Source organism: Apis cerana, linkage group LG1 (genome assembly GCF_029169275.1).
Source record: "Apis cerana isolate GH-2021 linkage group LG1, AcerK_1.0, whole genome shotgun sequence".
Lineage (NCBI taxonomy): Eukaryota > Metazoa > Arthropoda > Insecta > Hymenoptera > Apidae > Apis > Apis cerana.
Genome location: NC_083852.1, coordinates 23,863,519 through 23,888,581, shown reverse-complemented (window position 1 = coordinate 23,888,581; position 25,063 = coordinate 23,863,519). Strand labels below are relative to the sequence as shown.

General features: G+C 40.8%; 1 protein-coding gene across 5 annotated transcripts in view; it reads left to right on the top strand.

Annotated features, from left to right (window-relative positions):
- The window catches only part of LOC108002013 (NAD kinase 2, mitochondrial), a 99,315-nt gene that overhangs the window by 14,089 nt on the left and 60,163 nt on the right, over positions 1-25,063 (top strand). The window lies entirely within an intron of this gene.

The window sequence follows — 25,063 nt, the reverse complement described above, 5'->3', positions numbered from 1 at the left end:
TCCGCAAAATCTCAAGCGAAACGTTGATCGTGGTTAATTACGGGAGATCGTAGGAGACCGGTTCTAGTTTAATAATCCCGCAAAATTAACGAACTCGAGGCGCGTTAAACCCCCGTGACGGCCTGTTATCCAAGATGAAATCCAGCCTCGAATAAAGGGGGAGGGAAAAAGGAAAAGAGAAAGGAGAAAAATCGTTGCCGAAAAAAATCTGTCGCTATATGCTCGAAACTGTACGCAAAAATTTCCACCCTCCCCGCTAATGAACTTTCTCCCGCGCCACGCGCGTGCAACGTATTCGTTTCACGCGCGCTAATTACACATATAATTTTCTAAATGCAAATGCCTCAGGCGTGTCGTCGAATATATATACACACACACATATATACATATATTCGTGATTAAAACCCGCGCTTCCACACACGCGTCACGTACGTTTCGAATTTTCTCGTCGACTTCTCTCCTCCACGATTCGTTCAACGATTCGTTATTCATGCAAATCGTCCGGAGTGGAGGGCAAGAGAAGAGTTGGTCGAAAGGCAGAAAGGGGGAAATTGATGTAACTCGAAGATCCTCCCTTTCCACGAGAGGCGTTATTCTATAATTCGATATATTTTTGTCATATTTCTCTTCCGTTTCGAACGGCTCGCTTTTTCGATCGTCGTACGAAAACTTTTCGTTCGGAGCGTATTCGAATCGAGTTATAACGTAAACCGTTACGTGAAAACACAGGACGGGCGAATTATAGCAATTCTCTGTTAGCATCTCAAGACGAGGCTCTCGTTGTAACCGCACGTGAAAGAGTCAGGTATTACGCAGAACGTGGTCGTTGGACCGCGAGAAGGACGGACAGGGGTCGAAAGGGAGGGAGAGAGGAGAAAAATCTCGACCGATCGATGGGATACTTAACCTGTTTAGCGCAATTAATCGCATTGCAGGGAAATGAATTTGTAACGACATTTATCGGAGTGAAGCGGATCGAGGGGGTGGAACGAAAAAAGAGAGAGGGAAAGGAATTTCTAATTTAAAATCTCTTTTCGAAATTCCTCGAAATTCCAAAAACGATTTCTGACATCCTTCTCCGTAAGAACGATCATCGGAAAGAATATGATTCCACTTTATATACCGGAAATTGACGGTTAAAATCGGGGTGGAATAGGGAGCCGGAAGGCTCGTTTACGGAGGCATAATTATAAAAGCGTGGCGGGACGCTCAAGGGCATGGTGGAGTAGTCCGCCATAAATTCACAGGCGAGGAGAGGGCGAAGCTTTCTTCTCAGCGTGCTACGTGCCATTGATCATGGTGGATAGGTGACTCGCGTGGCTGGCCGAAGGGGTGGCTTTCCACTGTTAACCACCGCGTTCGTTTCTACGCTCGTCCCAGTTTTACACGCCGAGATCCCCGTTCTCTGTCTCCCTTCCCACCCGATGTGGCCGATCGTTGCTGGCTGTCGACAAATTACGGGACTCGATCCGTCGTGTCGACGACCGATCCTTCTCTTTGTTGCGCTACCCTTTTTTTCTTTTACGCCACACCCCCTCCATACGCCTCTCCACACTCCCTCCTCGTCATTAGTCTTCGTGATCGATCATCCCCCTCTCGTCCATCTCTCTTTCCCCCCTCTCTCTCTCTCTCTCTCCTTCTTCCTCCGACTTTGAATACCACTGGTTGTCGTTGGCAAAGATTGAAAGCGAATCGGATATTTATCAATACGACTGGCCTGCAGACACATTCCCTGTCTACACCGGAAGTCTTAATCGTCCCAACCGTGTTCAATTCGAACCCCCATAAAGGGGACGGGATGACGCTTCTGGCGTATCGTGTACGCGCGCGTGTGTGTGCGTGTGTGTCGAGGGTGTTTACCGATGGAAGGCTACGAAAGGGATTAAGAACTTATGACACTCTAGAACCAGGCTTCTCCCCGACCTGTGCGCCAGGGTAAACATTTTCTTCTCGCGGGATCGTCGAAACGAACCTGGAAAGGAGGGGGGTATTAAATTAAATTCGATCTACGCGCGTGTGTGTACGTGCGGATTTGGATTACACACTCTTGTATTAGAGATTACGGAGTATCGTAATTTTGGTCGTTGGTTTTATTAGGATTCGGATGTATCGATTCGAAATAAAAGTCTCTCCCAACCAGTTAAGAAGAAGGCACGATCGACCGATTTTTCTTTCGCGTGTGTTCCATCACGCGAAATGACGATTCAATTGTGTATTACAAATTGGATAGATAGGATTAAAGACGTTTGAAAGACGAGGCTATAAGTTTCATCGATCCTCGTGATTGTTGACTTGATCGAAGTTAGAGAACGAATGAATGAAATAAGAGAAGCCTTTCACTGAATCGTGAATATCGTAATATCGAATATAGAGAATCGTTTTTAAACGTTAAACCGCGCGTATCGTCAAGTTTCACCATTAATAATGATAGGTGCATAGGTCTTGAAAGATATAAGTCGATACGTCTTACGGTCTTAAACGGTCTCGAATGAAAGGAGTGGAAATTAGGGGTGGGATGGAAGTTAACGAAAAGAAGAGAAAGGAGAAATCGTGGTGGGAATTTAACCCGATTGTTCCTCGAAATTAGTATATTCACGGTTGATGCGATCATTTGGATAAAAATTCTGAATTAAAAATGGTCGAAAATACCTTGGAGGAAAATTGAAATTGACGACGGTGGCCACTTATTATTATAATGGATACAGGATAGAATAGAAGCGGTGAGATTTTTTTTCTTTCCCTCTTTATCTCTCCTTTTTCTTTCTTTCTTTCTTTCTTTTCGTTTTCTTTTTTTTTTTATAAAAACGAGGGGCGAAAAACGCGAAATCCGCCTGGCATCTCGACGGATCTGACGGGGAGAAAAAAAAAAAAAGAAGCGGCGAACAACAAGATAAATCGGCTTGTTAAAAAAGCAGCGAGGAGGAAAATTTTTCCAACGAACGAGTGAACATTAAACGTGTTATTGGTCCGCCATCGAACATCGCGCTGGCGGACTAACGATGAACACGACTCTTGGATCCGCGTGTATTTTATAATTAACGATCCTTCGAATAATCTACTCGAGAGAGTTGGATTTTTCTTTCCCTCTCCTTCCCTCCCTCTCTTATTTACGTTTTCTTTCTTTCACGAGAAAGCTTTTGTGGTATCGCGTTTATTAAAAAAAGGAAAAAAACAAAAAAAGTGAAAGCATACTTCCCTTAGCGTCCGTTCTCTTCCTTTTCTTCCCCTCCCTTTCTCTGTTAAGTTAAATTTGCAACGAGCGAGCATCGTCGATAACTTACGTCCCTTAACGCGTCAGGGATAACACGTTAACAGGGACACAGTAAACAGATATACCGTGGAAGGGATGCGAACAAGCTCTTCCATTGATCCACGAGAAGCAATGATCCAAGCGATGCCAATGAACTTTTAACTCGAAATCGTTTAACGATATCCCCTGTTACTCAGGCCAATCGTTTGCCCGGAGTTGAGCGTGAAATTTACAATGTTTCATTAGGGTAACGTATAACATAAAACGGCCAACCGCTAATAATCGAATCAACCTGTCCGTTTTAAATTTCCCTGACACAACGGCCGATTTTCTACGAAATTTGCACACACGCTTTCGCACGGTTTAATCGTCGCTCCATTCGTTCGTACGTCAATTTTCATTCGTTTCCATCGCGGAGGAAGAGGAGGAGGAGGAGGAGGAGGAGAAGTGGAAGCGCGACTTGGATAGGGGAGGATAGGGAGGGAGGGGAGAAGGAGAATGGAAACAAACCAGAGAAGGGGGAGGAGGGACAGGGGAACGTGAATTATTATTTGCGTGCCTCGTTTAATATCTGTTCGAGATAAAGAAACGAGCTAAGCCGTGGAGTGGAGTGGCGCTTTTAAATAACTTTTCAACCGAGCACCCACCAGCCATCCTCGTTACCAGTTGAACAAATACTATATATATATTTTATATATATGTATATATATATATATACATATACACATACACACACACACCTTGGTCGTATTAATTCGAGAGTTATACCGTATTGTTACACCGTATCATTCGAAATACGGTTCATTATAAACGTTACAACATTTCCACCCACCCCGTATTTTCCCCGTATTAATCCGAGTTACATTCACAGGTTTAACCAACCAACCGCGCCATATTTGTTTCGCCGACAACTTACTTTGCCTCCTCGAAAATTACCAACCAACTCGTTAAACCGGGAGAAACAAAATGGAACAAAATTTAAAGCAGAGACGAGAGAAGCTAGAAATTTCTCTCTCCCTCTCCTTCTCTCTCTCGAGAACAATCATTATCCCTCTATCGATGCGTAGATGACCATTAATCACGATGTTTCGATATCAACTCCGTCTCTTATACATGAAACTAGGAACGAGGGTAAAAGCCAGGTCAATGTCCCTCTCTCTCTCTCGAGAATAAGTTTGATTCCATCCGGTGGAACGCAAAGAAACCCTTGTTTCCAGGGAACAATGCGATTTTCCCCCATTGTTCGGCCCTTTCCCGACCGGCCGCGACTCCGATCGATCCGTCACGATCCGAGGCCGGGCGAAATAACGAAATTTATCACGGGTCGATCGCGGTAGAGCGGAAACGTTGCATGTCGAGGGCGGGCGGGCATCGAAGGACCGGCTAACGAAGGGCGCGGCGTTATGGGTCTGCGTGAGACCATTAACCGAGAATTTCACGATACGCTTCATCGCGCTGATCCAATTTAATTAGAACGGGTTGGATAATAAGCCTGTAACGACACACTTTCCACGTTAATAACGATCGGGAGACGAGTCCAACGTTTTATCGTCCATCGTCTGTCTTCCTTATCCGCCTCTACATCTTCACGGCCGTGCGGTCTACGCTCTCGCGGTTTACGTAATCCTTGTTGTTCTCCCATCTGGATTTCCACAATCGGCCGAGAGAGGTCCCTCGCGGCGCGAGATCATTGTTGGAGTAGGGGACGAAAAATATAGGGGGAGTTTTTTAGTGCATCGGTGTTTAGTCTGAGTTTAGGATAGGATTATTGTTTTGATAAGGGTGGAAAGAAGAGCTGTCGAAATATCGAGAATTATTAATATATGTATATATAATTTTATTTGATTGGTCAAATTCAATTTGCAGGTCCTGTTACATGGTATCACGATAAAAGGATAAGATGAGTCGTCGATATATTCTTATTAATTCGGAGAATGGATGGGGAAATTGAATAATAGAGCGGCATTTCGCGTAACAAATTAATTCATTTATTTGGAGGGGGAAAAATTGTGGATACGGATTTCTAGATTCCGCGGTGAGAATAACCGGCGATATTCATTGAAATGAGGGAATGAATGAGAATGATAAATGGAAAATCTTTTGTTCGATATCTTTCGATCGTTATGAAATGCCTGCAGACGAGCAATTTATACCTGCAGACGTGCATAATTTATATACCTGTGTATGGTGGATTGCTCGCCTATAGGTGCTTAAAAAAAGAAAAAAAAACTCATTTACAAAGCTTTATCGCTACAAACTTACAGAGCATCTCGTTCGAATAAGAATTTTCCCTTTGACGTTCTTTTCTTTTTTCTCTTCTTTTCTATCTCCCATTATACACGAGCATTCGTTCGTTTGTAAAATTTTTTAAGAACAACCGGGATAAGAGTTAATCGTGATAAAAAAAAAAAGGAACGATCACGATCGAGATGATATATTTTTTTCCACCATATATTTTATTTATTTTTCACTTGCCTCACTTGGCAACTATCCTTCTGTTTACCGGAAAAAGAACTATCAACTTTCGTATCGAACGAAGAAATTATACCCGATCAATCGCAATATTTGTTTTCTCGTGGAATAAAACTCCAATTATGAGACGGTTCGTTTCTCCGAGAGATCTTGAAAATGATATATACGTGCATCACCAATGCCTCCTTAAGGGGAGGGGAGGGAGGAGTTACATGGAACGCAATGGCGGGTGTATCGATTCCATCGAGAATCTGAGAACGCGTTCGATACGAAACGGCGTTTCGAAACGCGTGTTAACGCATTGTATCGAATTCATCGAGGATCTTGATACATCGTAAGAACTCGATTGTACAACGTTATAGATATCGATTCCGTCGAAACCTTCGGGATATATACGTGCGACGAAATAGCTCGATGAAACGTAAAAAAAAAAAAAAAAAAATAAAAAAATAAAAAATAGCGGGATAAAAGAGTGATTGTTATTAAAAAAAAAATGTAAAATTAAATTTTTCGAAATTGGGAAGATCGGAAACAGGCCAACTCCGGGATTCCTGATTGATTTAATTAACCCGAGAATTGATGGATGAGAAACGAAAAATGGTCGGAAAGCGAGGGGGAAAAAATTGAAAGAGCGGAAAGATACTGTACGGTATAATGATATATACAACGATTGCAGAGACAAAAGTGATATCCGATCACGATGAATTGATATTATTTGCAGTTGCATAAATTGCAACAATTTTCAGATGTTTCATTTTTACTCGCTTATCCGTATCGAATGAACAATGCCGCTTACAAATGTTTTTTTTTTTTTTTTTTTTTGAAAAAGAAGCGCCAATTTATTCGTTTCCAAATGATCAAATGATATTTTCATTTAAACGTCGATCTAAAAAAAAAAATAAAATATAAACGAACGAAACGTTCGAAAAGTATAAAAAAAGAAACGCTATATCTATAAATAATTGGAGACAAGAAATTTTAAAACGAGACGAGAGAAGATATTTCAATTTTTCGACCGAAAACGAACGAGCGAGTTGGCTGGAAGGGGATTGCGGTGCTATAAGTCAAAGGTGTCGCGAGAATGGGTTAAAAAAAAGGAGGGGTGCACGGTCGATTTCTCTTCCGAGCGCATAATGCCCGGTATTAATTTAATGAGTAGTAATTACCGAGGATGGCGCTCGCTCGCGCTCACCTTTGTGCAATAAGCATTACGCGATATCGGTTTTGAATTTCTATCGTTGTAACGATAATCAAACGCGAATAACGACCATCGATTTCACGCGGTAACGATTGACGGTATTATAATTTTAATACGAAATCAACCGAAAATACCGACCCTTCTATCCTCGTTTAAATACGTGTATACATATATACATTGGGAAGGGGTTGAACGAAAGCCCACCACCCCCGAGGAGGATCGAAAATTGCTCGTCGTAGGTGATTTCCAACAGGGATACAGGCCGTCTCGAATCCAGCCAGGTATGAAGGTAACCAGACGAATCGCGTCTCACCCGGCTGGTGCCCGACTTTTCGAGATCCCGACTTCCATTTTCTGGCCCGTGTACCCTCGAGATGGAAGGGGAGGGGAACATCGAGGGGCGAAACGTACCCACCGGAGCGTTATTCGTGTCAGTGAATCTGGCGAAACCGTTCGTGGACGACGTTGGATAAAATTTCGGGAATTCACGGTGTGTAAGAATGAGAAGCACAAGAAGAAGAAGAAGAAGAAGAAGAAGAAGAAGAAGAAGAAGACAGATAGTTATCAGGGTTTGGGGGTGACATCCATCCTTTACCCGCGATTTTGCGGGCGGTGATGAGGACGATGTCGAGTAATTGGGTAGATTTGGTTGGAAGATGTTCGAAGGGAGTAAACGCTCCGCGAGGCAAAGTTCGCGAAAGTTTCGCTAGTTTCGAAGGGATTGATTTGGATGAACGTAGATAAGGGAAGCAGGGAGCGGAGGTGGAATCCGGGGGAAGGAAAAGTCGGATCTATTAATTTTCTCGCATGGAGGGGACGAAAAGTCACGCGAGAGAAAACTCGATTGGTGGGAATTAAATTAAAGGGATCACGTAGTTTCTACACGCGAGGAAATAATATGGAAGCCAAGGTCGGAAATGGAATGTAAGTCGAATATATTCGGAGGTTGAAAAAAATACGACGAACGAGGTGGATGCTTCTCGCGTTACTCGTCAGGGGTCAAGCGAAAAGAAGAGGACGACGCGTCGAGGGCTCCTCTTCCTATCCATTCCGCAACTTTATTTCCCCGAGGATCGCTCCGACCAAAGTTTATCGCTCGAGGTAACGCTTTTATACCCTCCGTGACCCTCCCCTCCGTGTCCTCCTCTTATTTCTATCGCCACCGCGTTTACTCTCTCTCTTTTCGTCATCCTCAACCTCGCGCCTCAACCTCGTCTTTCCTCCGTTTCTCTCCGTTTCGTTCTCGTTCCGATCGGGGGACAATCACGATCCCCGAGAATATCAAATGCCCCGTTTGCCTTCGATTTCACCACTTGGAACCACCTTCTCTTCCTCCCCTCCCTTATTGGCCGTTCGTGGCACAGTTGCGGGGGCCCAGCTTCCTCCTCGAATGGCGTTAACGCGACTCGAAAACACGCTTCGGAGGGATAACCTAGTTCGTGGACCTCGCCTTAGTTTCGAACGAAACTGGTAATGGTAGGCAACTTCCAACGTCAGTTTCACGCGACCCCCTCCCTTCTTTCCCCGCAGGGCATTCGTTACACCAATTTCCCGCTGGTATCGTTGCTGGTAATTGCGCGAAATTAAGAGGTTCGCTGTTTATCGAGCGGCGTGTCGTTAATTCATCGAATTTTCGCCGCCGCGCTATATATATTGGACGAGGTTGCAAGATCGGAGGGAAGGGAAAAGTGAAGAGAAATTTTTTCCTTTTTTTCCTCCGAGTAAAATTCGGAGGGAGAGTAAAATTGCGAGGCTGACGAATCGCGCGTGTATCGCGCCGTAACAAGAATTGCGACGGGAGGAGACGCGTGGGATTAATAAACGTATCTTTATTTTCTTCTTCTCGTCGCCTTGGAACAGGCGGCTGCTTACGGAAGGGAACGGAAGAACGACGGTTGTATAAAATCCGTGGAGGGATATTATTTCGAGAGAAGGGGAGATTCTTCGTTTTAGAATCGATTCAAGAAGAAGTAGTTCGAAGGGGGTTGTGAGAGAGGAAAGATAATCGAAAGAAGGGGGAGGTGACCATGTTGGCGAGTGGGATGAAATATTTCGCCGTTTTAGGCGTACGTAAGATGCGAGATTTAAAGTTTTAGGTGGCACTTTCACAGAAAAGGTTGGCCGCCGGCACCCTCTATCTCCACGGACGCGATAGGCGGAGGAGTACTTCGTGTTCGAGTTGCTGCCGTTTCTGCGATCCTCCATCTTTTCTCTATCTAACCCAAGGTGTACAAGGTGTTCCGTAACAACCACGCCGCGATAAGGAATACTCGATTCGAGTTATGAAACAGCAGGCTACGTGCGCGTTTATATCCTCCCTCCACGATCGTTATTTAATTTGTTAATTCGATCTGATAGGGGATGGCGGGACCAGCGGTGGAAACGTGTACGAAATCGTATCTGTTTTTGATGAGGGATGATGTATATGTATAATCCGATTAGTAGTTCAAGTTCTCGTAAATTATTTTGTTTTAGGAATTGTGTTGAATGCTTGAAATAAAGATAGATATTCGATGATACCTTATGTAAGAAAATTTTTGATTAGCTTTGTCGATCAATGAATTTCTTTTGATTTCGATTATATATATATTGTTATTATTATTATTTTTTTTTTGTAAAATCATAATCAAAAGTGATTTCGTTTCACCTTTTTATTTATAATAAATGTCTACATTATATAAATTGTTAAAAAGATCGATTCGTCTCTTAGGTTTACAATAAGGTACACTTTTCGTTATCTTTCCATCGTTTCGTGTTATTCAAAAATTCGTTTATTTTTAAATACCTGTTTCAAGAGGAAGAAAAGTATGGGATTGGGGAAGTTTTAAGCTGGCAGCTATCTCGGAATCGACTCTTTAACACAGTGTTATTATGACACCTTTTTTTCCCTTTCAAATTCATGCGCGTTCCAGGCCAATTTTCTCAAGCCTCCTGTCTCTCAAGGTTTACTTTACTCGACCGACCTTCTTTTCAAAACGCGTATTACCCGCTCCTCGTACGCTCTAGTATTATTAAGAATTCAGAATCGGCGCGAAACGCCGCGTCTCGACCGCCATTTTCCCAATCAACCGAATAAAATCCGATAACACTATTCGTATTGAATCATTTATACATCACTCGCGATTCCATTTTACATCGTTACAATTTGATACTTATGTTCGTATCCTTCAACTTTCTTCCGATCTCTTTCCTTCTTTTCTCCCCTTTTCCATCTTTTTCCGACTGAATCGTCTTTTGTCTCTACTCAATACCGTTCTATTTTACTACTCAACTAAAAAAAAAGAAACCTCTCAATCTTCCACGACCACGATTAATTTTCACCAGTTACTCTGGATGCGTTTAATATTCAACTTGGTTTACACGTTATTACGAAAGACGGGATTAAAAGTGCAACATAAGGGAAGGACGTAATGCCGAATCATTAGGTGGAGAAGTAGATTGAGAAGCAAGAAAGAAAAAGAGGAAGAAAGAAAAAGTTGTCGAGAGGTGACTCAGACGCTTCGGTGGCACGAGGAGAACGTTGAGAAATGGAACTGGCAACCGACGTATGCACACACGTGCACACTTATGGAATTCCACGGGCTGGCCTCGTTGAACGCGATGCTCGGAGGCACGGAAATATTGGGGGCGAAAGCGTGGACGGTTGGAAGCGTGGTGAGATATCGTGTTCGTTAACGAGCGCGAGACAATGAACACCGCGATTTACGGGATTAAACGAAAAGCGTTTTCGAAAAACGAATACTCCGCCGAAATTGCACAGAGGATAAATGGCGGCGTGGATCCGCGATCATAAACGAAGATGTTTCACAGTTGTATACGTTCTCCAAGATGTTTATTGTCGGGGGGAAGATTTGCCCTAAGTCGCGTGAGCGATGATACCGTAGAACCGATAAACCGATTCGATAACCGATAACCGTAAAAGTGGAAGTCGATGGAGGGAAGATTGTACAAATTTGTTAACGATTCGTGATAGATCGGTTGAAAGAACCGGGATCCTATTCCCCGATATTTTATTTTTAATCGACAATAATTGGTATTGACACGATAATACTCGATTAATGAACGATTTATGATTCTTTCCACCAGCGTTTTTATCTAAGTTTCACTCTTTTCATTCGGAATTGCATCCGTCAAAGATTACAAAAGTCTATAATTGCATCACATAGCTTGTGCAATGTTGTATTAAATTATTACATTTATATTTATGTTGGACGTATTGCAACAGTGAACAGAGATGTATGAGCTTAAAAAAAAATTGGCGAGGATGAAATTATTCTTTATTTCCATCTTTCGTAATAGAAATCTTCTAATATTTTATAATTATTTTTGACACACAATTTAATCCTCGGTATCGTTATTTTTTATTACAAAGTTTCTATACAAGTTTGATAAAAGTGTTAAGACATTGACGCGTCCTAATTGTCATCCCAGTCTTCGGGGATATTGCTCTTCTAAAATTCCTCCTCGAAGGACCGCCCCGATATTCTTATTGGGGAAGCTAATCTTACACTGAGAATTCTGCTTTACCAAAGTTATTTAATACACTAATTAACGCTCACAACTAAATTAAAGTTGGAGCCTGAGCGCTTCTTAGTTAGCCTGATTGCTAATCTAAACTATATTCTAAACTGGATGCCGGTACATCTCATCTTCCTGACATATAATTTTATTCCTACCTTTCGACCATTAATATCTAAAGCGTTCAAATATTCATCGATAGTCAACTTATCGAATCGACCGATCAATAGTCTCCGTTGCATCTTTGCTCCGTTTCTAAAAATAAGAACCTTCGATGACCGACCATTTTGATCCAATTGTTCCAACTTCGTCAGAATCGTTGGAATTAAAATTCATCTAATTCAATCGTTTCGTAACACGTCTCTTTAAATTAACAAGAACGAAAATCTTTAAAATTTTCAACTTAAATCTCTCTCTAAATTCAAAACAATTTATTTACTCGATTACACATCGCGTGTATAAAAAGTAATTGCTCCGAAAAATTGCTCCCCTATCCTCAAAATTGACGGGCGAGCAGCTCGAGTTACCAACACAAAATTTTACACCGATAATACTTTAATCGGATAATTATTCGGTTAACTCCCTTTCTGATATTACAATATTATAATATAATGCGTTGGCTATTAAATTACTAAATAACTATTCGAAACGAAGATCTGACGAAAAATTTCTTTTCGAAAAAATAACGAGATATTTTTCGATCCTGAAAAGTTGCAGAGAAAAGAACAAAGCAGTATCACGCGCTTGCGTGATTCGTACGATCCTCCTCAACCATTTCGCGATCGAACGATGTCTGTCGTCGTTTCCTTGCCCCTGATAACAAGCGAAGAAGCCGCTGTCAGAGAGAGAGAGAGAGAGAAAAAACCGTAACTAATAATCGATGTCAAAGGTGAAGTCGACCTCGTCGAAGTCGAAGCAGCTTTAGCGAAGAGAATCGGATAAAATCAATCCGATCCAACGAATCGTCGTCGGATAGTTTTAAAGCCGGCGAAAGGGTGAATCCCCCCTCGGTTTCCAGCGTGTGCAATCGCGTGTAAAAATAAAATACCGGCTGTGGAAACACGGCGTAGAATGGAAAAAGAGCGGAGACGAGTGGAAGAGGAGCAGAGGGGACGGAAATTGTTACGACTTGTTCGCGCTTTATAAACCGTGCAATTTAAAAAAGAATAATAATTGGATCCCATTAGGGCGGATTGTAATCGCGTTAGACGCGCGAGAATCGCGCGTAGCAACGGAATATTAAACAAGTTTCGAATCGTTTCTCGCGGCAGGAGTTTGACCGCAATTTTACGAGGCGGGGAGTCGTGTCGGGAAGTATACGTTTAGGGGCCTACGATCAAAGAACGTAGCGGGGCTTTACAGTGGCAATGTTTCGCCGGAGTTTATCCTTTATTATTACAACAATTTCTGGAACCGCTTCCTTCTTTTTCCTCTTTTTACGCGCGAAGAATTTTCGTAAAGACATTGTGCCTCTACTTTTTCGGGCAGGAAAGAACGGGATAATATCTTATCGGATAAAATAGCTTCGATCAACTTTCGACGTTTTGAGAATTCTTACGAACGAATTTACTTCTCTCACGCGTGTCACTTCCATTACGTTGGATCTTGCAACGTTGCTCGTTCTTGAGGTATCTTTGATAATGTTCTCCATTCGGACGAACAGGTGTTCAAATATTTTTCAGGGAGAGATCTTCTCTTTTCTGATTCCGATCGACGTTTGTCATCTCGGTGACGATTTCGGAAAAAGACTTTCGATCGAACGGCAACGATAAACGGCGAAAAAGTTACGAGTCGCGGAATATAGCGTTCGAAACGGTATACGAAGCATAGATCTTAACGCGTATCTCTCTCTTTCTCTGGAGCAGCCACCATAGAAACGTGCAAACGTAACGAAATGATGGCGGAACACGCGACGAGGTGACCACCAACCTCGACTTATCGCGCGGCTTTCTGAGATGCTACAAAATGCGCCCGACCCAATTCAGAAGAAAGGAGAGAATGGAAAGTGGAGGAGCGAAAAGGAGGGAGATATTGAGGGAGGAGAGAGAGAGAGAGGTTTGGTACGGGGAGGAAAGAGAAAAGCAGTTTGCCAAGGAGCATCGAAGCCGGTGAAAAAGGTGTTAGAGAAGCCCGTCACGTTTTGGCCGGCGTGAAAAGCATCCCTGCAAAGGAAAGGAAAACGAGGGAAAAGCGAGGGGCCCTCGTTAGCCGTTCTGTTATTATTTCGATTCTGGGTCGATCGTTCGATCAGCGCCGCAAAAGAAACCCCCGTTACGAGAAGATCGGTACACGACGTGTCGTTAACCATTCATTTGTACGCAGGGAAATGAGGCTCGTTGCTTCTATGGTGAATCGTTTCTCTTCCATTATCTCCTCGTTTTTATATATACGGATAATTCGAAGGGAAAAATTCGATAATTTTGTTCCCGTATAATAATCGGTATAATAATCTTTATCTTTAAAAGGAAAAGGAAATTATCTGTCCTGAAAAGTTTGATTTTCATGCCGATTATATTTAATTACAATTTAAAAAACTTTCCATTACGGCTATATATTATTCACGAAATTAAAATAATATTGGATGAAAATAATATTGGAAACTCGAAGATTGATTTCACTTTCGTCATTACCGTAGTGTAAAAATTATTATCGGTTTTTCTTCTCAAAATTTTTGTAACAATAATAATAATTATTAATATTTTTGCGTTTTTCCACGATCGTGGCATGTAAAAGTATTGATATTTTTTTTTGAAATTACGTCGAGCTGAATGAACGCGAATATATCGATGTTACCGATGTCCATTATGCTTCTATACTGTTAAAATATAATAGGGAATCGGAACTTGGTTAATGAACGAAATACGATCCACTTGAAGGGTTGTCAAGAGATACCGTTTAATAATGTTAATTATTCTTCGTTCGATCGAGGGTTTGATTTAAAACATCGTAGTTGAAAGGATTCCAGACGAGGATTGGGATTATCTTCAGTGGGGAGAAGAATAAATCAAACGTGACGGGATTAAAATATTTATATCGTAAATTTTCGATAAAATATTCTTTTGAAAATTTCGCGCCAATTTTGACATCTGCTTGTTACGTGGAAACACAGTCGTTTAATTCGGTGGATATGGAAAATTTCTGATTTGTCCTTGTTCCAATCGATAAACGTACACACCGATATGCGTTTTATCTCTTTGTCAAATTTTATATAATTCGGTTAATTAAGTCTCGATACCCGCGATTAAAAATAATACACCAATTCTATCGACAAACGAACGATTCTTAATCGCAATTTTTAACCTTTTCGATTCCCGATCAAATTATATAATTCTCTGAATAGTTCAGAATAACTCGATAAAAATAATTAAGTTTTTCGAAATTAAATTTCCAAAAAATTGCTCCACTCCTTAAATCCCTTGGGAATCTCCAACTTTTAACTTAACTTTCCGGTTTAAAACATTTACAAAAGATCGCGTTCGATTGGTAATTTTGATCAAGACTCTCTCTCGTGATTTATGGGAATGGACAGATGACGGTCGCGTGCACGGAAGGAGACTGACAATCGCGATTACACAAGCTTCGTACCCTTTGCACGCGTTGGACGCGTTTTAGCAGCAGAGACATAAATCAGTTGGCGTTGTCGACGCGTGTGTAACACGCACGAAGGTGGACGGAGAGGAGAATATCACCACGTGCCAATGGGGATGGGTGTGTATATCCGGTGAACTCTCTGCCGCCACCGAAGTAATCAGGTTTATCTCGTGGTTGCACACAGGGACAGGTAACAGTCGGTGACCGCTAGCACGTTGCGCCGTTTACGAACGCCGTTGCCAAGTGCGGTGACACCGCCTCCACTCGCTTGTCCCAGTCATTCCGGTTTAAACCCGAAATTAAGCGCGAAAAATTACGATCTTACCCCCAACTTTCCCCACGCTTTTCGCGCCCTCGAGTTTAAATCTACACCGATTATCATTTATTTATTACCGCTTCGCAGTCGAATATCCGATAGATTGACGTTCAGATTCAGAATTGAAATTCGCAAATGTATATATCGTAAATGATATCTTATTATTTTTTTATTATATCATTATAGATAGATGAGATGTGAATCGAATTGAGAATATCGAAAGTTCGTTTAAAATGTTTGTGTACGAATGATCAGCAGCCATTAGCTGATTTAATTCTCCAGAGTACACACGTTGGACTCGAGGATTCGTATCACGAATCCTACGGAAGAGGAACGTTTCGTTTGGTATTTCGGTGGGAATAGATTCTCGATTTAGCTGGACAATCAGTGCGATAATGTACGTTTCGAATTTTGATATTTAGGTTGGTGAATTATGAACGATCGCGAGATCAACCGAATCTTTCAAAGGGTGGATGAATTATAAACGAAGCGTGAAATGTTATTATATTTTAGAAACGAGGAACTAGAAATGAATCATAATACGGAAATTCATATTTAATAAGAATCACGATGCTCTACCCTCCCGAATTCGTCAATTCGTAAATTATCATTTAATAAATTTGAAATATGGAAAATAATTCATACGCGTAGAATGTTAAGTGAGTTAAATTAAATCGAATTAATTAATAATATCGGGGGATGGACAATCGAAAGCGCTAATTTTCATATTTAATCCAAGCTTATTTTGTTTAATATTCTTGACATTATTTCCAATTTATCTACCTCGTCCTCGTCATTTAAACCACCAAGTCGAGTCGAAGATAAAGAACGTTCACCGTACGCTTGTTATCCGACTAATATTTACAAATCGTATGAATAATGAACCACCATGGGATACGTATTAGTATCCCGTTTCAAGGGATACTCGATATTTCCCGTTAAACTAACCTCGTTCCCTGCCAGCAAGAAGATAGACTCTACTAACGAAATAGATCCTGGCCCGATCGAGCCAACTCCTCTACGTGCACGATGAATCATCAATTTTTACGTCCAGTTTTTTTAATACACTCTTCTTAATTTTCTCCCAATTTCAGAAATAAATCATTCCACACATATTTTTACTTTATATATACTTTTTTAATTTTAAAGACGTTTAAAGAAAAGATATTTATTTTAAAAAAAAATTTACGAACCAAAAGTGTATCGGCATCGCCGAACTATAATAACTGTATATATATATATAATACGCGCGAAATATCAGAATTGTAACGCGGATAAATGCAGAATCACGCGAGATAGTTGGCTAATAGGATAAACCAAAAGGCGCATTAACCTTCGTCTAACCGGATAATTTCTCGTGAACCGAGAATATTGCGGTTAGATAACGGATGCGTTTGCTCGAATCTGTATGGAATTCTCGAAGATTGGTCTGCTATTGATTATCGGCCGAGAACCTCTTAATCAAACTCAAGTACACGTTCCATTCCGAATGTCCGAAGAATTTTCGTATTATGATGCACTCCTAATGAACCAGCGTGACACAAACTTGTCGTACAACTTCGAAAGACAACGCGATTATTATTATTAAATACGATTCCTGATAAAAATCTTGACGGATATATCGAGGAAATTTAATAATAAATTGAATTATACTTCCGTGTAATTTATCATGGTTGTTCATGAACATAATAATAATTGAAATTAATTGCGATGTTATACCAAAAACGGATCAACTATAATAACTGTAATAATAATATAAATGTTGATGTTCTTAACATGTAATTATTTAAAGTAACTTTATTATTTTTAACCAGTTACTTTTTCAGCTGGATTAATGCGAGAGCGAAGCGAAGATTAGTAGAATGAGTCGCGCTATGATCGGACATCGAGCCAAGATGAAGGTGTCTATAAATTTCCATTGTATTTCGTGTATTACATAAGGAAGAAAGAGTTCGTTCTCGTAATCATTAATGCATAAAAAATCATGGGTTTATATACGAGCGCGTTTATTCACCGAGAATTTCGCTTCTCCACCCTTATTTTTTCCCTTATCTTGATTAAGAGCATTCATTAATTCTTCCTTTTCTCTTTCCCGGTTTTAATAATATTCCTCGTTTCCATTGCTCGTCTATCAATTTCCTTTATCCTCGCGTTCTATGTTTCCACGAACGAAGCGTACGATTTTTTTTCTTTTTCTTTTTTCTCCCCCACAAACGTTATGCTTCTATCACGTCCGATTCCCTCGCTTCTTGCGAAATTAGCAAAAATTTTCATACGGTTATCTTGCGAAAAAATTCGTGGAAGTTTAAAACTCAGAATCTCGATTGAAAATATTTTAGTTTAGTTTAATATCTCTTGCGTCAACTGTTACGAAGTTAGATTTGAAATCTCTGAAATCTCTTGGTTGTTTGACATGTTGACAAGAAAATTGTCCCATGCGATGTAATCCATTACGACCCACGTACCGTTTCAATAAATATAAACGAAATTATTTATTAGTTTCGACAACACAACTTACTTACTTAATTCAATTCGTATAATAAGACGAAGGAACACATGCGGCTGACGTTTTTACGCGTTCTTTTCTCGAACGAGCGAAATATGACCCAAGTTTCCACTCCTCTTTCTTTTTCTCCCCGTTCCTCCCCTCCCAATCGAAGATCTGAGGAACAGCCTAGGGAATTTCTTGTTTTCGACTGGTAAACTTCAATCAACGATACCCGATTCCTCGCAACGAAACGATTTACGGAGTCAGATAAACGTCCCCGCGAACAATGCTCGTCGTAAATCACGTCCTTCCCGAATATATTGATGCACTCGACGCCATTGGATGAGAAAGTGGATGAAAGTGGATCGACCACCGCCAGCTTTTCAGAAACCTGCTTCTCCTCTCTTGATTCACGAGTTCTGCTTTTCACCCCTCTGCTTATCCCTCCGTCTCTCTTCCCTCATACTCCCCTCCCTCTCTTTTCACGGACTCGATTAATCCTCCATTCCACCCCTGTCGCTTCGAGTCGTTTTTTTTTTTCGAAAGCGCGTCACTCTTTTCGACGAATTTCGTTAATTACTCGTCTATTATGGGGGGAGGAGGAATGGTAAAACGTCTCCCTCCCCGAAACAGGAACGAAACGAGTCTTGTTATGACGCGTGGTTAATTTCGAGAATTTCGAAAAAAATTTCTACCCGAGATTGAAATTTCCCTCTTGCAAACCAGAGAAGAATTGAAATTCTCTTAAAAGTAGATTCGCACGCGTAACTTTCCATTCCTCCATCGAAATTTGTCGTTAATTATTGGATATTATTTCCGTTCTTTTTTTTTTCGAGGAAGATTTATTTTATCTCAACGCGTTGTATTAAGGAGGGAAAGGAGGGGTAATTACAAGGTAATAGAAAGGAATGAAAAATAGGAATTTTATTCTCGAAACCGCGCAAAAGTCCTCGATAGGCGAAATCCGATCGAAAGGGGTGCATACCGCGAAAAGGGGACACGAAGGAAGGGGGAGCGAAGGGGGGCGAGATATGGAAGAACGATTAATATCCATCGATACGATCGTGTACGAGGTGGCACGCAGAATGAATCGTATCTACTTGGCGAGCAGACGTTAAACGTGTTTGCAAACAATCGAATACTGTATAAATAAAAGTGACTCGTGTTTCGATTGTAAATTCTAACGAAGTACGGAATGTATATATAGATATATATATATATATAATTTTGGGAAACTATGTTGATTAAATTTTCGATTCAAAATAATCGTGTCTTTTTTTTCCAAATTTTTAATACGTCACATTTTTCTTCAAAAATCAAATGTTTTTCCATATTCTTGATAATTTGACGGAAGGCGTTTAATCAATTGCGAAATTAAGGGAAAAGTATCGTGGTATATTTAAGGACAGAAATTATATTGTACGAATTTGAAGCGAGATTTTAGACGGAGCTAGAGGTTGGATAGGAACGAAATTCCTGAGGTTTAACGAGAGTTAACACGTGAAATCTCAAATTACAGAATGAAAACTATATTTAACAATAAAATAACAATAACAATTTAACCGCAGAACGACGCCCATTCAAAACTATTACTCTCAATTCTTTCGAAACTCCCCTCTCTCTCTCTCACCCTTCTCACAACCCACTATTCCACCAACTAACTCGACTAACTCTCGACTAACTTGCGCGCACATCCTTCACAATCATTTAAGCTTGGATACACACACGTACACACTCCCTCGCTCTGTTTCTCCCTTTCTTTCTCTCCATGTATCCGTTGTTTCTGAAACATGTTATTATATATATAATCACGTTCCAAATTTTTTTCTCACACGATGCTCAATTTTTTTTTGATTTTAAAAAGATAAATATCGTTAAAAAATATTTTACGCTGATATCCTATAATTCTCGTTCCAAATAAATTCCCTCCCTATTGTCCACGATTAACCCAAAGATGTTTTCATTCGCTAACTTTCCGAATTAATTATACTAACATCCCATACTAGTATATTTCGTCCAACAGGTTTCTTATTACCGATAATTTTTGTTAACGTTCGTGAATAACCGACGCGCGTGATTACAATAAAATTGGAAAGGAACTGGGGATTGTCCAAGCCTTTCCCTCTTTCCCATTTAAAAAAAGAGTATCAATGTCGGATGTTCTATAGTCGATCGCGTGTCCGCTGTCCATTCGGCGGACATCCATTCTACGTCTGTTTAATGAATGAGTACAAACGTCTATTCTTTGAAACGGTGGCGCGCGGGACATCGTGTGCCAAAGATAATACACGCGCGACATGTTGGAAACAATGTCCTCGTGCCAAGTGGACACACGCACGCACCGCGCTTCTCGACACGGATTTTATTCGATTCGCGGCTCGCCAACTTTTCTCTTCCTTTTTTTCTCTTTTTTTTTTCTACAAAAGAGGAAGACAAAGAGAGGGAGGGAGAGAGGGGAAAAAGGAAAAAGCTGTACAGAGATATCTGAATAATGAACGACGTATCCGAACCGATCTTTCAATTTAACGGAATTCTTTAAAATGAAAAAAAAAAAAAAAAAAGAGAGAGAGAGAGGAAAAAGCCGTGACACAATTTAATCGAAAGCTCCAGCCCCGAGTTACCTCGGTGTGTCTCTGCCGGTTATCGATCGATTAATTTTTTTAAAAAATTGGAAAAGAGGGATCATTGTAATATCGTATTTTCAAAAAAATACGAAGAATATCCAAAATCCATCGTGATAAAATTTCTTCCCCTCTTTTTCGCCGATTTATTTAGAGAATAAAAAAGGAAGGATAAGAAGCATACGAGAAAACAGAGTCAATGGTTCCTCTTTTTCTCTTTTTTTTTCACTAAAAATACTTTAAAAAGTCAAACGTTCGTTAAATGGACACAAGCAGTGCGCTTCTTGCTTAACCGTACGCATAATTGTTCCCGTAATTAAATAACATTCTGGGTAGCGGCGATCGGCGACAGGTTGAAGAGGACAAAAAACGTGTATACGCGCATACACACACACACAGACACGCGGAAATACAGATTTAATTCGATTCCGCGCGCGGCGTTCTCGTAACGCCATGAAACAAACTCCAGTAATTAATATTAAACCCTCTTTCGACGAGCAATCGGTGTATCGTCGATTACTACCCCGCCCATCAATTAAATACTGCCGGCATTTTAAACGGAATCGTACGATGCTCTGTCGCCAACCGACCGACAAACCAACGCCCCCTACACCTCTCTCTCTCTCTCGAAACAAACTGGCGACTTGCCGTGTTTCCGTTAACCGCTTCCGCTCCCTTCGTTTCATCCATTTCGTTCCCTATACCCACGTTTATACGTACGTCGTAAAAACGTAGTTTCTAAAGGTATTATCGATCATCGTTTCGAACGGGTTAATAATCGAACAAAATTATAGCTACTTTTCGTGTTTATTCAATGGTAGCATTGGATTATTGGCTCGCAAATGGATTTGTGTTTCTCTCTCTCTCTCTGAGATGGAAATAACAAAGTTATTATTCGTTGATAAAACGAGAGTTTATTCTCCTTTATTACACGCGAATTTAACCTCCTAAGTTTGTGACGGGGAAACTCTTGAAACTCTCTATTTGTTTTGGGATCGCGTGATGAATTTTTATCTATTCTCGATGTTTCATCATTCACATTGGTTCCGAACTTACAGTTCTTCGCGTAATTATAGAAAATTCCGAGGTAAGTGCGACTCGAAGGGAAAATTTCTCCCCTTCCAATAGCTTTGTATGGTAAATCAAGCGCAATTGGGGAGCCAGTATTTCTCGTTGGTAAAATCTATGGATCCGTTACCGCATGCGCGATAAACTTCGAAAGAAACGCTGTTTCCCTATTTCGGCCAAAGGACGAGTTTTTCTTCCGTCCAACGGCTTTTTTTAAATTCGAAACCGGTGTTTCGCTATATTCTTTTGTTGAATCGTAAACCCATGGTTTCATGAACCGCGATTATAAAATTGCAAAGAAACTCGTTCGATCAAAGGATAACTCTTTTCGTTCATTCATGATGAACGTTCGTGAAATTAAATCCGCCCCGTTTCTGTCTCGCCTACTCGAAATTGAAATTTTCAATTCAACTCTCTTCCTCGATCCAATTATAACATTTCGTATAATTACCTTTGCATCTCTCCGTTTCTCGAATAAAGAAACACGCTCTGTTCCCATCTATTTCCAAACATCGATCGTATATATATATATACATATATACACGCATGATAAAATTCTGTTTTCAGGATGATGCGCAGCGATCGAAATTTAGCCGGGAAATCACTCAGCGTGAGAAGGTGTTTTTCCCTAGGAAAAATCTATCCATCGGTGTGTTCTGGTTGAAATATTATTACACGGCTCGTGTACACGAAACTCGGGACGTCACGTATAATTGAGTTTCTAATCTCCCGCTATTAATCCTAGCCCACCGGAAGGCATGTAGCTGAAATCGGTCGGTTGACGGAAATAAATCACCGACGTTACATCACCATCACCGTCTCCCTATAATTTTACTCCCCACTTATCGTACGTCTCAATATTGAGCCCTGAGCATAAAACATTCGGGATCCTTCTCCTCCTCTTCTCCTTTTTTTCCTTCTCTTCCTTTTGCCCCCTTTCTCGCTCGCTCGCGAAGAAATTCGAATGGGGGATGGGCGGCGATCGTTAACTTTGGACGACGTGCTAGAAAATATGGATTAGACTTTCATAACGATACGAAAAGTTAGTGGATAGTTGGAAATTAGAGTATTATTGCACGATCGTTTCTGCCTGTATCCAGCTAGGTACACGTGTATCATGAGAGAATTATATTAAAAACTGATCATAACTTTCCAATTTTTTAATTATAAAGGATTAAGATAATATATCGAATAATTAACATTGGAGATATTTCGAAATTTACGAAAATACGTTTTTTATATTTTTCTCGAGAACGCTTGCTTACTCGCGTTCTAACCCCGCTTCGACTCCACTCCGTTTCGAAGCGAGCCTTCCATAATTCCGTCGTATCGCATCGTCATAAATTGCGGATCGAATCTTGTAGGTTTCGAGAAAAGTTGGGGGACAAAGGGCGGAGAAGAAATTGGGGAAATTCGTTGAAACGATCGAACGAAAGACGAATGGTTGAAAAGCGGGGGTAAACGTTTCGAGTGATATTTTAGTTTGGGTAGGAGAAAGCGTTGGTTACAAGGGTGTTTCATGCTGGTTCCGCGTTTTGCGACCCATTGCTCGCGTGTACACGTTACGCCCGTTTACGACTATTAATCACCGTGCGAATCGAGGCGAGCTACGCACAACCGTCATTCAACCTTTCAACCGATTTTCACTTGGATGAATATCGCTTTGGGCTTCGCGCGCCATTCCATGTTTCCTGACATTCGCAGAGAAGGGCGAGCCGAAAATATCGATGTATCGGCAATATATCGGAGAAATTCAATTCTCTTCCGTTAAAGGGGACGCGATAATAATGTTTATTGGATTAAAAAACGATCGAGTAGCGGAAGGGATGTTTTTTATTTCCTCTCTCTTTTTTTTTTATCGTGCGAATATTATCGACTTCCATCCACTCGAGGAACTGAACTATCGATGGAAACGAAATTTTTTGAAATACGCGAATCGTTCAAGGATTGTCGATCGATCGAGAGGAAAAAGCGAGAGGAAATTATGCGATTATTATTAAGGATTTAAAAATAAGCGGTCTATTAACGGGCATACGTCGATTCTTCTCCCATCAAGTTTCGAGCAAAGCGAGAGTAGCACAGCCGAAAACATCAGTATGATATAATTTCTCTTGTTTGAAGAATTTTACGGTAATGGAAATGGATGATAATTTTTTTCTTTCTCTTCTTTTTTTCCTCCCTCTCTTCTCGTTCGTTCTGGAAAAATTCACGTTTGCTCGTGTTTTAAAAGCTTTGCGAGAAACGCGAAGAGAAATCAGATATACACGTGCGTATTTATTAAAAACAGAAAAACGTTCCCTTTATCTCCCTTTGTGATCGAGTTAACTGAACCGATCCACATGGCTCTGAAACATTCCGCATAATTTTAAAGGCTCTTATACCGTTATAGAAATCGATACAACCCTTTTCTCCCCCATTTAACCTGCGTCTTTAAAGCACACTTTTCCCCCTCTCTTTTTTTAAATCGTACATTTTCCTTCAAACAACCTCTGAATTGAATTTTTTTCTTTCTTTTTTTACACACGAGCGCACCGTATATCGCTCTTTTAATAATTTCTGTAATTCCACGCCTGTTGTGGAGAACGTGTCGCCAACAATAAGCACCTCCGGTTGACGCCAGAACACGTGATGAAACAATGCCTGTTTACTCGTACATACGTGGTTAATCTAATAGTTGGTCTCTTATCGTGCTCCGTTTAAATTTAATCCCCTCCCTCCCTCTCTCTCTCTCTCGAGGACGACGTAAATTAAACCCTTTTCCTTTCTCACCCGTCCACGGAAATCAATCTTACGCGAGGAAACGCAAACACGTTTGAAAAGTCGCGTTTCATTGTTATTCCTCGTTGAATCAACAGCCAGTCACGGATGCGTTACAAAATTGCATTCATTGATAATTAATTGGGGAGGATTTTTCTCGGCCCAGAATCGAATTCCTTCGAATAATAATAATATGATGAGTTACGAGTATAATTAAAATTCGTGAAATTCGGCAACACTGCCCTCGTTTATAATTATAACGAAGCTGGAACCACCATTTTAATATATTTCTCGAATCCTCGAGTGGATGGATACTTGGAACTTCGATCAAGCTACATAGCGGGACAATACACGGCGCAGCTGTTTATCCGTAATTAGTCTAATGGCCGTAGTCGTGTCGTTGTCGTCGTCGTTTCGAAAGGATGATAGCTGCAGTCCTCTCGACTGAACTGCGCCACTCTAACCCTTCTCCGTGTACAAGTAGATGAGAGTATCGATAGAGCGCGTGGTATACGCCTCGAGATTCGCAAGTCTCAACGATGATTCATTTTGTATATCGATTTTAATATCGGTCCCTTTCGAATTCTTTCTGGGATTAACGAGGTAAGACGTTGAAACGAAGGTAATCGTAGCTTTCGATCTTTTTGAAACGTGTATCCCACGAATTGTGGAATTCACGATACCTGAGAGTAGTGAAAAATTGCGTGCAAAAGTTTCACCAGTGTTTTTTCGAATACAACGAAAGTAATTTCTCAAGAAGATATTCTGGGATTTTTTTCTTTTT